Source organism: Sitophilus oryzae, unplaced genomic scaffold (assembly GCF_002938485.1).
Source record: "Sitophilus oryzae breed Bouriz unplaced genomic scaffold, Soryzae_2.0 scaffold_179_pilon_pilon, whole genome shotgun sequence".
In the NCBI taxonomy this organism is placed as follows: Eukaryota; Metazoa; Arthropoda; class Insecta; order Coleoptera; family Curculionidae; genus Sitophilus; species Sitophilus oryzae.
Genome location: NW_022146501.1, coordinates 9,085,566 through 9,100,704, shown reverse-complemented (window position 1 = coordinate 9,100,704; position 15,139 = coordinate 9,085,566). Strand labels below are relative to the sequence as shown.

Here is a 15,139-nt window from a genome sequence, read left to right as displayed (position 1 = left end):
ATCTTGAAAAGGGTTGCTCGTAGCGATTTTTACCAAGAGATCTTTATTACGTAAAAAATGACGGAAATGTATATTTTTTCACTCAGTAGTTTTATACAGGTACGGACGAAAATTTATTACTCTTCAAAACAGTTAAGTACGACATATAGGTGGCGCCCCGTAGAAGTAGGAGTCACATTGACACGAAATAAAATTTCTCATGTCAAAAAAACACCCAGACATCAATTTTCATCCAAATATCTACTATAGTTAATTATTTGGGAAAATTATTGGCGAAATTATTTGGAAAAATTATTTGCGAAATTATTTGAAAAAAAAACGAAATAGAAATAAAAATCCTACACTTTGATTATCAGCAAACTTAATATTGAAAATATCAGGATACAAGTAGAAGATCAAACTATACAAAGGGTAAGAAGATTTAAGTACTTGAGTTGCTGGCTGAATGATAAATGGGATCCTGATGAAATCAAACATAGAATTGAAATAGCCAGAAACACTTTTTTCAAAATGAAAACTCTACTCTGCAACCGAGACCTGAATCTGACTACTCGATGGCGACTTACCAAATGCTATGTACTCTCTACATCGTTATACGGAGTCGAGGGATGGACGTTGAAGGCACGCTTGGATTCATTTGAGATGTGGTTATACTGACGAATGTTGAAAATATCCTGGACCGAACGAATAACAAATCTCGAAGTATTAGAAAGAATGTGTAAGGACCAAGAATTATCGACTACAATAAAACGACGGTAAGCAGCATATTTTGGTCATATTTTTAGAAATAACAAAAAATATAGTTTCCTACAGCTAATCGTTGAGGGAAAGATTGAAGGACGACGAGGCATCGGGCGTAAACGGTTTTCCTGGTTGCGGAATTTGCGCCAGTGGTTTAATATAGGAGAGGCCAGTGCAATTATCCGTTTGGCTCAAGACAGGGAGGAATTCCAATTGATGGTCGCCAACCTCCGATGAGGAGAAGGCACATGAAGAAGAAGAAGACACCTTGTATCTCCGAAACGAAGCATTTTTATATTTCCATACATTTATACGAACTTTTTTACTTATTTTTATGTGCAGAATATGCTGCCAAAGTTTCCCAATACAATTCGGACCTGTATGAATAGCATTAAATTTTTTCCTTAATCTTTTTATTAAAAGAACTGACCCATAATAATAATTGAAATATGATATTTTATTTTTTGCACCCTGTGTTTATATTGGCACTTGTTAAATTTTTATTTAATAACAAACAATTTTTAACCCATGACGTTCTTCTCTTACTTTATCCTTCTGTATGTATCATCTTGTTATCTTTATTATATCGTCTCGCGTTGTTTTCTCCTTTTTTTCGTCGTCCGCCATTACGGAATTCCGCTCCAGTCCTGAGGATAATTAGCATCCAACTTAGAGCAGATTAATCAGGACTTAATATTTATGCAAATCGAGCCGTAATTTTATTTTAATATTCAGCCAGGGCGGCACTGCAAACGCGCTCTGTCTCCTGATGGCGAAGTACCGACTTCAAGTGGACTAAATTTATTTATTTATATTTAGAAAACGTTTTATAACTCCTAAATGTACTTTAGTATCTTAAAATTAAATATTTTAATTTGCTACTGTGTATACAGGGTTGCTCACCACATACGACACGGAGTATTGTAACTAAACGATTAGATTTTTGCAAATTGTAAGTTTCGTTGAAAGACTATTATCGACCTTTTTTTTTGCAGACGACCAAGTCATTGTTGCAGGTTGTGAGGAGGATGCCGACTACATGTTCAGGAAACTTGAAGAATACGATAGATGGGGACTTAATATCAACCTCACAAAAACCGAATACCTGAAAGTAGGAGAAGAACAAACTGAAGATCCTGAACTATACATACATGAAATTAAAATGTGTAGCGAATATAAATATTTAGGAAGTATTATATCTGAAGAAGGGGGGAACTCCAAGAAAGATATACATAGAGTTCAACAAGGTAAGAAAATAATCGGTCTTTTAAACCCTCTCCTATGGTCAAATAAAACATCCATTCAAACAAAGCTCAGGATTTACAAAGCAATCGTAGAGCCAATTTTAACATACGGTGCCGAATGCTGGCAATTTACATCAAAAGAGAGAAGGATGGTCGAGTCAGTGGAGATGGACTTTTTCAGAAGAGCATGTCGAATATCAAGGATGGAGCACACTAGAAATGAGTAGATCAGGCAAAGGACAAGGCGAATATATACCAGTACCGACAACATCGAATCGAGGCAGCTACTATGGTATGGGCACGTAAAAAGAATGGGAGGGGAAAGATGGCCAAAAAGGGCAATGGAGTATCGTACCCCAAAGCAGAAGGAAAAGAGGAAGACCTACAACTACGTGGTTAGATGGAGTAGACCAGTACATGAGAGACAGATCTATTAACCAGGAAGAATGGCAAAATCGAACAATAAGGAGGTCGAAATGCGGGATGCGGCAGAAGCTCTAGGACCCCCGTATTATATATATATATATATAAAGGACTATTAGAGCTACAATTTAAAAATATTTTTACAAGATACAGAGTGTCCCAAATAAATAAAAAATATCAGTTTAATCAAGTTTTATATTTTTAAATAGAACACTCTGTATATTATTACATTTTTAGTTTCTACGATTAAAATAAAGGTAAGTTTGATTAAGGTTTACCGCATTTTAATCTTATCGTTTTTGAAATATTTATGTTTTTGTCAAAATACAGTACCTAATAATTTTAATGCTTCATTTCTCTAGACGTATTTAACTTTTTAAAACCAAATATTGTACTGAAGTATTTCTATTTACTAAATTTTGTGTTTTGCAATAATAAAAATTATACTACCTTATACAGAGTGTCTAAAAATTAATTTTAAACAGTTACTAGCTTTAAACGGCAATAACTTGTGTAATTTTAATGAAACACCCTGTATATTTTACAAGAATCAGATTCACAATTTAATTGCCTATTAAATTGTATTATACCATTTTTCTCCTATCTCTTCAAATTTTCGTAGAAAATGCATTTTCTTATAATTTAAACCTCATTTATCAATATACCTATGGAATATTGACATTTTAGATTGTTTTTAAATATGTAACAAATTTTTAAAGAGTACAGGTACTAAAATTGTAAATAGAGTTCGTTTATTTCATTAAAAAATAAAAAAAAACTGTATAAATGTTTGTTAAAGGGGACCAATTAATAGGATTCCAGAATAGTTGCAACACAATAACTGATCAATAAACAAACTTCAGTAAATATTGAGTATTAAAAAATTTGACAACCTTGGTGAAATGAAGCCTTAAAATTTTTACTGTAATTTTACAAAATTGAAAATATTTCAAAAAACGCAAGGTTTAAGTGTGATAAACCTTAATCAAATTAACCTTTATTTTAACCGTAGAAACTAAAAATGTAATAATGTACGGGGTGTTCCATTTAAAAAATACAACTTTGATATTTTTTATTTATTTGGGACACTCTGTATCTTCTCTGAGTTTTCCCATTTCAATTAATTCTAAAATTTTTGGATTTTTTTTAAATATATGTTTCTTAGTTTGTCGAAGATATAGTGGAACCATTCAAACGAATAATAAAATGTTTTTTTGGCAATATTTTTAGAAGGACTATAGGTATACCAATTAAAAGAAAAAGGAATAAAAAAAAATCTAATTAAATCATAATAAAATATTCGCTAAAGGTAGTTTACGTCTACCCCTTGTATAAACATACCGTCTTTAATTGAAGTTCTTACATTTACGATTCTTCTTCCTTACACCTGCCGAATTGCAACCCTCTATGAGATTGTGGCAACAATGCGTTCATTCCATCGCCTTCGCCACGTTGCCACTATGGAATGCTTGCAGGAATGTCTCAAGAAATAACTTGACGCTCTAGATATTTTTCGGTGTATAGTTGAAAATATTATGTTCTAATTAATTTTGATTATATCTTTTTGATAAATTATTTTTAAAAGAAAATTGTAGATTGTATGGGAGGGGGTAAGTTAATAACTGCGATTCTGAGATTCTAAGAGATGAGTGATGAGTTATAACTCAGTCTGAAGGCTTTGACAAAAGCTAGTTTCTAAGAGTTTCTGGTTTTAGAGAAGTTAGTTCTCCATCTCCAATATCAGTCGTACCAAAAATTATCGCACGAATGGTTGTCCCGGTGCCGCACAGTGTAACGAAAAGTAAAATAGTGGGACATTGGCATTTTTCTTCAGTTATCACTATTCTTGCTGACATTTTTTGACAGAAATTAAATAATACGACTAGGAATTTTTGCTACAGGGCAAAAGAGTAAAAAAAGGCGTAATAAAAGGCCAAAAAAAATACGAAGTTTTATAAAAGGACTTTACAGGTATATTTTTTTATTTACGAAGAGTTTATAGCTTTTATGGAGCAAAAACGTTATCAAATTCCCGTCGAACAATCGTTTATCTCCCGCTAATATGTCAAAACTCAATCAACATTCCTAAATATTCAAATAATCAGGGATAAATTAGATAAGACTGCAAAACTCAAAGAGAACGACACAAGTGGCAAATATCATTTAACAGTATTAAATAATTTGATAATATGCGAAAAAAACGTATTCAACTTCAACAAAGGAAACCATAACACACACCTCACAAAAAATTTCGCAACACTTATATTTTTCGTAGTATTTATTCTTGAAACGCTTCAAACATTTTTATGTGAAAAACTTAAATCTAAGGTCTGCTTGAGTTATGATATACTTTCTATTCCTAAACAAGTTGCTATTAATGCAAATAACTTTTGAGATTATTGTTAACCAAGAGAATTTTTTTAAGAATACTTTGCAGTTTTCCAAATTAACAAGTGATGCGATAATTTATGTGGGGTGTATATTATTCCAAAATAACATAATATGTAAGGCACTTACATAAAACATGCTTAAAAATCATTCTCAATTTCTTCTCCATCCATATACAAGAGCTCTTTCGCTTCCGGAACAAGTCTACTTTTTTATTTTTAGAGTGCTTTGGTCGCTGATGTGAAAGTAGAGGATCTGAATATATCAATGAGTTGTGCAATATATCTTCAATAGTTTCCTTACGACCACTCTTCCTGGAAAAATTTTGGCGGAACGATCGAAAATCTTTGTTTCTTGATTCAGATGCTTCTTCGGACATTTTGTCGATGGGTATAAATTGAAAACGTTCACAGATATCTGCACCATGAATCAAAAGCATATGAATGCTTGAAGGCATATAATACCAACCGTAAAGAGAAACAAATAGTTCTGCTGCCTCTTTCATGTCATCAAACTACGGTCGAATCAATGGAAAACGTAATTATTGCCGAAGAAATTTTTTCTTCCAGGTTCGGATCTAGGTGGATGAAATTTATATGTAACAGTATACTAGAAGGTTCACTCTATGACATTTTGCATATAAAACATGGCGCGAATGTATGCGTTTTTTTGAAAGTCATAATAAACATGTAGAAACTAGACTTGAAAAAAATTGGGACATTTTTTTCAGGTTTGTTGTTGGTAAAAGACCTCTTTTTACGGAAAAAATTGTTGGAATTGAACAACACAAGAAAACTTCTGAAAATAATAAATTTCATTGTATGAAATTTTTGTACAGATTTGGTAAATTAAGGAAACCATAACTTTAACCCGCCATAACTCCCCGACTAAGAGGTCAAGAAAGGACTAAGGTCAAGACGACTAAGGACTCAAGAAATATCTCACATGGTGGAGCTCTGGGATGTCCTTTATCCATCTATATTAAAAACTTGATGAATTAATTTTTTTGTTCTTTGGGCTAATGTCCCGCATTTCCCGATTTCGTTACACTGTGCGCCGCGCCAGCGCACTCAGTGATGACATTTCCTGGTGTTTCCACATTTTTCCCATAGAATCTGCTTTCGCCTGTGTTTCTTAGCTTCAATCTACTGAAGTGTCCATTGAGGAGACAGTGTCCTGTTAAAAAAAACCGTGACAATCTGAAGATTGTTCTTGCTTAAATCAAGAAATATCTTTGATTTTTCTGGTCCTGAAGTTCTGATATATTTCTTCGAGTGTCTTAGACCGTTTGAGGATTACCATTCCAGGTTACGGATGGAGTCTTACAGGTTCTTGAGTTCCGCTTTAAGCTGGTTTTCACTTGTATAGCAGAGCGGATCTGATCGTCCAGTCACAGAATAACAAATAACGTCCAGTTAGCGGAGTGTTAGCTTCTATTCTAGCTAGATCGTTTGATTTTTCGGACGAATGGCGGTAGAATGTAGAATGTAGAATGTTTAGGAGGGGAGTTAATCACCGCGACCTTATAGATCTATTGTGTGTTCCCCTTTCTTGAGTTATAATCCTCTTTACATCATCGGTCCAGCGTGTCGGTGGTCTGCCTCTGCTACGTTTATCTGCTCGAGGTCGCCATTCTAACAATCTTCTAGTCCACCTGTCTTTAGATGTTCTCGCCACATGACCTGCCCATCTCCATTTCATTCGAGTTACGTGTTCCACTATGAGAAAGAGAGATACGAACGAGAAATACGAACAACCTGAGAAATACGAACAACCTGCTATAAATATCCACCAAAATAATGAAGGAAGGCTCATTATGGATCTGTGTTGTACAAAACGGCAGAATGTACCTAATGTTCAAAAAATAAATCTGCATTGACTGTGTATCAGATTAGCGATATGTTTAGAATGTCATGACCTTTGTGGCTGGTTCATTTCTTGAACAGAATTCTGGGTATTTTGCTACTAGAATAAAATCTGTAAAATAAACAGATATTTTTTTGTAAAAAACACTGCGTTGATCCAAAGTAGACAAAGTGGTCAGTGGTATTTTACTAGTAAAACAAATTTGCCCGGCCGACAAAAAATGCTGAACGTTTCAGGAAGTATATCTTCTATCCCATTGGTTGTTAGGAATAAAAAAAAAACAAAAAAAGAACAAAGAAAAAACTATTTAAAATATCAAGAACACTTTAGTTTTTTTTCAGATACGTCTATTATAAACGTTCTACTAAAATGACATTATATGAAATCAAACCATTCGTATCCATTACTAGCTTTTACAGATGTATGTCCATCGCTTCCTTTGATTTTAATAAATATAACATAAATAAACATGTAGAGACCGTAAGAGAACTTTGAGAAACACCTCACTGTAGTATTGAGTAATAAAAAGGATTGGGGAAAACAACGTGCCTTCCAAAACCAAAGCAGGGACAGGGATAGGAGTATTTGGGCCGAAAACCAAATACTCCGAACCAATCGGCACCTACCCCAATATCCTTCAAAATATGCATTAGACTAGTTTTGTAAAGATATCTGGTAGTTTAAGATTTCTTTAATTTACAAAATTCCATATTAACTGCAACAGGATCCTTGGGAGAGGGCAGTGTGTCGGAAAAAATGGATACAGGGATATTAGGTACAGAGGCGCAACTAGTGGGGGCCAGGGTGGGCTTAGACCCCTAAATGACCAATGCGTATCGTGTAAAATTGGTTTTAACCTTACATCAATATTATCTTATAGTGATCTAAGCCCCCCCAAAAGACTTGAGCCCCACTAAAAGTATAGATCTAGTTGCGCCCCTGATTAGGTATGTTTTGTTGGGAGGAAAATAGGTGGTATCTAATATTAATGGGCCGTTGGCCGTTGATATTTAGGATGAACAGTATACCTTTCAATATCATGTACGTCGAAGAACTTGCCATGGTCAATCAAAAAAGGCTCCTGAAAACTCCTGAAAAAAGGAGTTGTTTTTATTAAATTGTATTATACATAAAAAAATAGTATAACGATATGTCAGATCGTATGTAAGCGGTTAAATGTTAAGAAAGAAGGATCTATTGGCAACATTTAACAACCCGCGTTAATAGAAACAAACACATAGGCAAGCGAGCAACCCTAGGCGCCAGGAATTCCTGCGGTCTTCCTGCAATCCGGCAACGCGGCCCCAAGAGCGAGCGTTGCCGTCCACGATGGCGCGCGTTCGCAAGCCGGTTCTCCACCGCACGCTAATGGCCAATGGAGGGCCAGTCTGATGACGGCGGATGCTGATCGCGGATCGGTGCGTTCCGTCGAGCTTGGAACACGAAAAACGCGTTTCGGCGATGTTTTATTTATACAAACATCGGCGCAAGTGACAGATAAATCGGGGATATTTAGTTGTTTTGGATTTTGTGGATGTTATTACTGCGAAAACGATTTGATTTAGTCGGGAAAGTTTGATTTTGTGGTGAATTTTTGAGGATTTATTAAATATTTGGATCGGTCTTGGCTTCAGATTCAAGAGGTCTTGGTGAATATAGATTGTAATATAACGAGTTTTATCTTTCTTCTCTGTTTTAACTGATTTACGCGAAAATCTGGTAAAAGAAATTTGAAATTTACGAAATAAAAAAGTTATTTTTGTAAACACCACTGCTTTTTTCTTTCGTTATTTATTTATTTATTTATTTTATTTAGAATAACATAGGTAAAAATTAAAAACAAACAAAAAGTCGTACACAGAAAGTGGGTTTTGGTTTTACCTCTTCAAGTAATTCTTGTCAATTTTTAGTTTGACTTTATATGTATAATGTCATTTTAACAGAACGTCAGCCCTTTATAACAAAGGTATATGCTAAAAACTAATGTGTTCTTGAATAGTTGTATGTATTTAGATATTTTAAAGAGTTCTTTTGTGTTTTTTGCTTTTGAGGACGGGAGGACGTATACTTTCTTAAACGTTAAGCATTTTTTTTTTGCCGGTTAGGCAAAGCTTTAATAGTAAAAAGCCATTGACAAGCTGGTTTCTCATATATTATATCTTTTTTATTTCGTAGATTTCTTTAAAGGCAACATTTTAAATAATCATTTCAGGCAAAGATTAAGAAATGTCAAGATAATCTAAAAGGTTTTTTAATTTTTATAGGTAAAAATATGGCATTAAATTCTACTTTTACTACTATTATCGTTAATAGTATAAACTTATAAAATAAATTGCATTGCATTGTTTTCCAATAGCTTTTAATAATATTACAATATTATCATTTTTTAAATAAAGATTTTTTAAAATTTTTTAATGGAAACTTCTATGTTTAATATCGTTTGTTTCAAGTACTTAGACTAACTTTTTCAGCTTTGGATAATTTGTATTTAATAAAATGTATATTAAATTAATGTAACAGAAATTTAGAAGAAAAATAACTAAAACTAACAAAACACTACACACAAAATGATAAGCACAAATAAAAGACGAATTACATCAAAACCGAGACAAAGACAATAAAAATATTTAAGATAATTATACGATATACGTTGTTTAATCGTTTGTCAGAATCAGATATATTTTTTTGCAACAATATAAAATTTATATAACAAAAATAATAAAGGTATATATAACGAAAATAATAAAATGAAACTAAAAATACTAATAGGAAAAACAAAAGAAAGAATATATTGCTATATTAATTTTAATAGATATATTTATAATAACGCCAACGGTAGACAACATTCGTCTGAATATCTCTGAATATTTGGTTCATTCAATAAACAATCAATAATTGCAATACCTATTTTGCATAACTTTTTCTGGAAAAAATTGTTATTTATTGTTATTGACAATTAATAAAAAATAATTTTATTATAATATATTATATACTATCTGTTACTACTACCTCACGTTTAATAGTCGGAATTTACAGATTTTTTTTTTAAATATTGGCAGTATATTAAAATTAGGCAACTATAAGAATTCCAAGAATTTAATTTCATATCAAGAAAATTTATCAAATAGAATATTTTTTAAATTTTTATTTCTCTTTGTTTTTCTTTATTAATTGACACATAATAGTAGTTTTTATCATTAATAAATTAATTTTGTAAAACATGTAAATACCATATCAATATTTTAAATTTAGTTAGTTCCAAGAATTTATTTTCTTTAATAATTAAATAATTGCATTATTTAATTTAATTATTACATTTTTTTCTTCACTGTATAATCAGAAACAAGGTGGTTTGTTAATTTTAAAATATATTGTATATCAGAAAAAACGTATAATTTTCCACTTATTGAATGAATAAATTTCTAGATCGTTTACGGTTCAATGATCCCGAATGATTCGTTGTTTAGATTAGATGGTACATCGAAAAACTGCAGTTCATGGAATATTGTTTTTTCCTATCCTTTATCTTTGGAAATATTTAATAATATTTTTCCTAGAATTGACTATAAAATTATATAAAAGTAATTTTATAAATCATAGTATGTATATATATCTTTGTATTTTAAATATAAATTTAAGGAATGTTGTAATATACAGGGTGTTAATTAATAATACTGTAAATTGGTACTGATCGAGGTACTGATGCAAAAAAATATTGTCCCAAAAATTTTAGCAAATTTTGTCAATTCATTGACATCAATTTTTTGGCTTTTCTTTGTCTTATTGAACATTTACATGTTTTGACTTTGATATTTGTGAAATCAACATATTTTTCAACTTAAAAAATTACTATATTATAAAAAAATCATAGTGTTCAACACGAAACAGCGATGCTTAAATAATCACGGCTTATTTTCAATTATTCAAAAAAATGGTTAGAAATGGAACGCAATCGGCCAAGTAACTTTTAATCAGTTCAAAACCATACAGAATCGCCATTTGAGCATCCTGTTTACTTATTAAATGTCAGAAACCTATATAGTTGGAAGAATTCAAAATACTGTTAATCTGGAAGTAAAAAATGAATATGGAACAATATAACAAGCCCATATAAAGGTATATTTTGCCTTCTAAATTTATAAAAGTATTTAGAACTTCTTACAATTAATTTCAAAATATTTTATTATATATATAAATATAAATATAAAAGAAGAATGAAATTATTGGGCAACCTACAGTAAGATTAGCCATGAAACATAGCTAAAATACGTCTACCCGTAGACACTCAGTAACCCGTAGACACTCAGGAATCAGCAACGATGAACTAGCGATCCTGAAAAAAGAAAAAGAGGAAGCAAACGAGGCACTAGGCACCATTTGCAACCTGGTTAAGCAGTAGCTCACAATTCGCAAGCGTTACTACCAAAAAACCGCTGCGGAGGTACTTCTACATACCTCGCCGCTATCACCTTAGCCCAGAGAAAACAATAAAGAGAAGATCGAAGAAAAGAAGAAAAGAATAAAGAAGGTCGAAGAAAAGAATAAAGAAATCTTTTCTTTATTGTTTTTTTCTGGGCTAAGGTTATAGCGGCGAAGTATGTAGAAGTACCTCCGCAGCGGTTTTTTGGTAGTAACGCTTGCGAATTGTGAGCTACTGCTTAACCAGATTGCAAATGGTGCCTAGTGTCTCGTTTGCTTCCCCTTTTTCTTTTTTCAGGATCGCTAGTTCATCGTTGCTGATTCCTCCCGTATTGATGAAGCTGGAAGGCAGAAACACTGAGTGTCTACGGGTAGTCGTATTTTAGCCATGTTTCATGGCTAATCTTACTGTAGGTTGCCCAATAATTTCATTCTTCTTTTTTATTATAGTCCCCACGATAACATCTTTTCTTTATAAATATATATATTGAATACCTTCTAAAAAACATTTTGAAAAATTGAAACTAGTTTATGATACTCTAAAATGCATTTTATTATATAATATAGTATTTATACCGTGCTGGCAACTGTTACTCTTGGGCCGGTATTTACACGTGTGGAAGTAAATCGCATAGGGATCTTATTAAGTCGGAGTGAGAGAAATGCGACGGAGTGCTGTTGCCGCTTTACCGGTACGCCTTTCCCTATCAAGTAAAGTAAAATCACGATCGCAAATCGCTTATTTTTAAACGACTATAAGATAATTTAAAAACTCAACTTTTTAACACAACACGCCATAACTCAAGAAACACTTTAGATATTGAAACTTTTTTTATTTTGAAGATAGGATTTTTTACAATATGTTTACATAAGAAAAATTCGATAAGGTTGTTTTTTTTTCCATTCACAAATTGTAAACAACCCATCTATTTACTTTTAGAGCATAGCAATTTTCAGCAGTCGTGTAATTTTTTTATTGATAAAGATTTTCACTTACTGTCTACGAAGAAAATACAGCAGAAATATTAAGAAAGTTTTTGAAAAAACTACAATCAATTATTTCTAATAGATTTCGAGATATCGATTTTTGAATTCACAGTTCTAATAGCCCGACCACTGTCGAAAACTAACTCAGTTCCACTTATTATTAATTTTATCAAAAATGCGTTTCATTATCAAAAAGTGTTTCTAGCTTGCACTTAAAAATTTTCAAGCCATAGAGAAAATTACAACGACTCGTTAATAAATAAACAAATAAAGTATCACGAGAGGTAATTAAATCGTGAAGCTTAACGCATGATGTACACCTCTCCCTAGAACTTTAAGTACTGACAGAGGTACTGATTGGGTCGACCGGTTAACTGCAGCTTAATTCGGGTTTCTCTTATTACCGATTCTGAACCGTCCTAGAACTGTGACGCGTATGCGCAGAAGGAAATATGAGCACATTATTTCATTTGCGCATGCGCTGCAGAGTTCTAGGACGGTTCAGAATCGGTAATAACAAGAACCCGAACAAAGCTTGCGACAAATCTGCTATATCCACTTCCACGTCTCTTAGCAATGTGCACAGTTTCTCGATTCATTTCATACGTTTGGCAACGTGTTTACTGTTCCCTCTTGTTCAGTACATTATAAACGCCATTGTACTCTTCTGACATACGGAAATATGCACCCAAGGCTAACCTTTGCCAGCCCTTAGTATATAAATAAATATAATATTTATAATCTAACCTATATTTTTAATACACTTATTCTTCTTCTTCTACTTATTTGAGATCTAGTCGATCTGTTAGTTTTGAGGTTGCCTCTGTAGGAGTTTTGGGGGATGCCAGCTGTCTTTCCATCTTTTTAGAGGTCTTCGAGGCTGTCTTTTACCCATGGGTTTCCCTTCAAGAGCTATGCGTGGTAGCCTGTTTTCTTCCATGCGTTTTATGTGTGCGAACCATTGTCTTTTTCTTTGCCTATCCCATCTCACTACGTCCTGTATTCCACATTGTTGTCTGATACACCTATTATACACCAGTTGTGAAATTCGATAACCTCCGATTCATCATAATCATCATTCTCAGGTTATTCAACCATTTCCAATTATGGTGTAGCCTTCCTCACATAGTTAGCTACTTTCTTTGTAGTTGGGCCCATTGTTGTCTATTGTTGGCTATGTGGCTATGTGGGTCCAAGTTATCCCTGCTAATTTCCTAATATCATGGTCCCATCTCCGGTTTTTTCTTCCTTTAGGTCTCTTAATTCCTCGTGGGTACCATGCTGTAATTTTTGTGGTCCATCTGTTGTCCGTCCATCTTGCCAGGTGTCCTGCCCATTGCCACTTGAGAGATTCGACTCTGTGTTATGCCCAGCATATTTCGTTCCATTGAGTGTTGTCGAGTCCAGAGTCCAGGTTTTGACTGGTCATCGCATAGGTCATGAGTGGTAGTACACATTGGTCGAATGTTTTCTTCTTTAGGTAAAGAGACATTCTAGATTTGAACATGATTGAGTTTCTTCAATAATCACTCCATGCCAATTCAACTCTTCGGTTGTTTCTGGTAGTAGAGATCCCGAGCTGTGTATTAGTTGTCCTAAATATATGTATTCTTCTATTATTTCCAGTTTTGTGTTATTTATGTGTTATGTCTTTTCTGTCTATTAATTCGTTGTACATTGCTTTAGTTTTTGATAAGTTTATAACCTACGATTAAAGACTAAATCCATTTATTTCTCGTCTCGTTTTGATTCATTATTATAGAAACCAAATTTAATTATCGTCGAAAAATTAATCACGTTGTTTAATTCTTGGTTTGTTTTGACTCTAGTGATAACAACCGATAAATGTTCGATGTATTTTAAATGTATTGCCAACCAAACCAGCCAAAATCAGAATAGAATAATAAATTAATAACAAAATAAAAATAAATAACAATTAAATATGTATGAAAAATATTTAAAATTTCTTTTACTTTGATGTTATCCGTTTTTTTTTATAAAAAAATGCTGTTATACATAAATAATAACCAACGTTGCCACACACGTTCAATGAATCATCAAAATGGATATATGATATATTTATAACAATACAAAATATTTAGTTGTAACATTCATCACTAATGCAACACGTACATGCATACACTGTTCATACATAAATACCGAGAATTTGTATTATTTCAACTTTGTTATTTACTGATTTTTCATAGCTTGTTTTCAGGTTCAATGAGAATTCTTAACGACTATTACAAACAATAAATTTACTACTGTCACTTAGTTATATACAGTTACACACCTTTGTTTCATATTATTTCATTTTTGTATTCTTAGAATACAAAACGTTTCAAAATTATTGAATTGATTGGCTATTCTGATTTTGCTCATTTGGTTTTTGATTGGCAATAAATTTAAGAAATTGATAAAATTTATATAAGCATTTTTATTAGTAGTTATTTAATTTCTGAATTACTAGTATCGAAACAAATCAAAAAGTAAATTATATGTGTTGTATGATTAATTTTTACTGATATATAAAAATATAAATTACTTTTAAATAAAAGTGATACCAATCAAAAGGAAACAAGAACTTCGTTTCGAAATATATTTTGTGAATAAAACTCATATTAAGCTTCATAAACTAGTTTTATTCCAAAAAATGTTGTTAGAAGGTACCTAACATACAAAATGAAACGTTTGAAATTAGTAGTAAAAAGTTCTATACCGGGTGCGTCTCAAAAGTGGCTCACCCCTATAACTTTTTTTATTTTTTCAGATAAAAAAAACGAGATTTGGTATATTAGTATTTAACATAAATTATTAGGATTCTTGACGTATTCAATTGTTTTCGATCACTTCCTGTTTCACCGGAAATGACTATACTTTTGATTCTTAAATGGCACCTTCGGTATTTTTCTACTTTATTCGATTGAAAATGACACTCTGAATAGAATGACATATCATATGTCAACTTTTGACCTTTTCGCTTTAAAAAAAATCGTATTTTAAATTTCAATCTAGAGTGCCATGGCTTTGTTTAAAACACTAATCTTTAATCAAGGAACCTTGGAAAAATA

The 15,139-nt window shown here is 32.3% G+C and overlaps 1 protein-coding gene across 8 annotated transcripts in view; it reads left to right on the top strand.

Moving 5' to 3' along the window:
- The first annotated feature begins 8,064 nt into the window (after positions 1-8,064).
- LOC115882873 overlaps positions 8,065-15,139 on the top strand; it is a 708,621-nt gene continuing 701,546 nt past the window's right edge. For 5 of the 8 annotated variants that reach the window (XR_004050274.1, XM_030901130.1, XM_030901132.1 and 2 more), the window contains exon 1: positions 8,065-8,305. The gene's annotated coding sequence lies outside the window, so the exon portion shown is untranslated. Of the gene's footprint in view, positions 8,382-15,139 lie in introns of all 8 variants that reach the window. The other 3 variants (XM_030901128.1, XM_030901129.1, XM_030901127.1) reach the window with 3 other exon arrangements.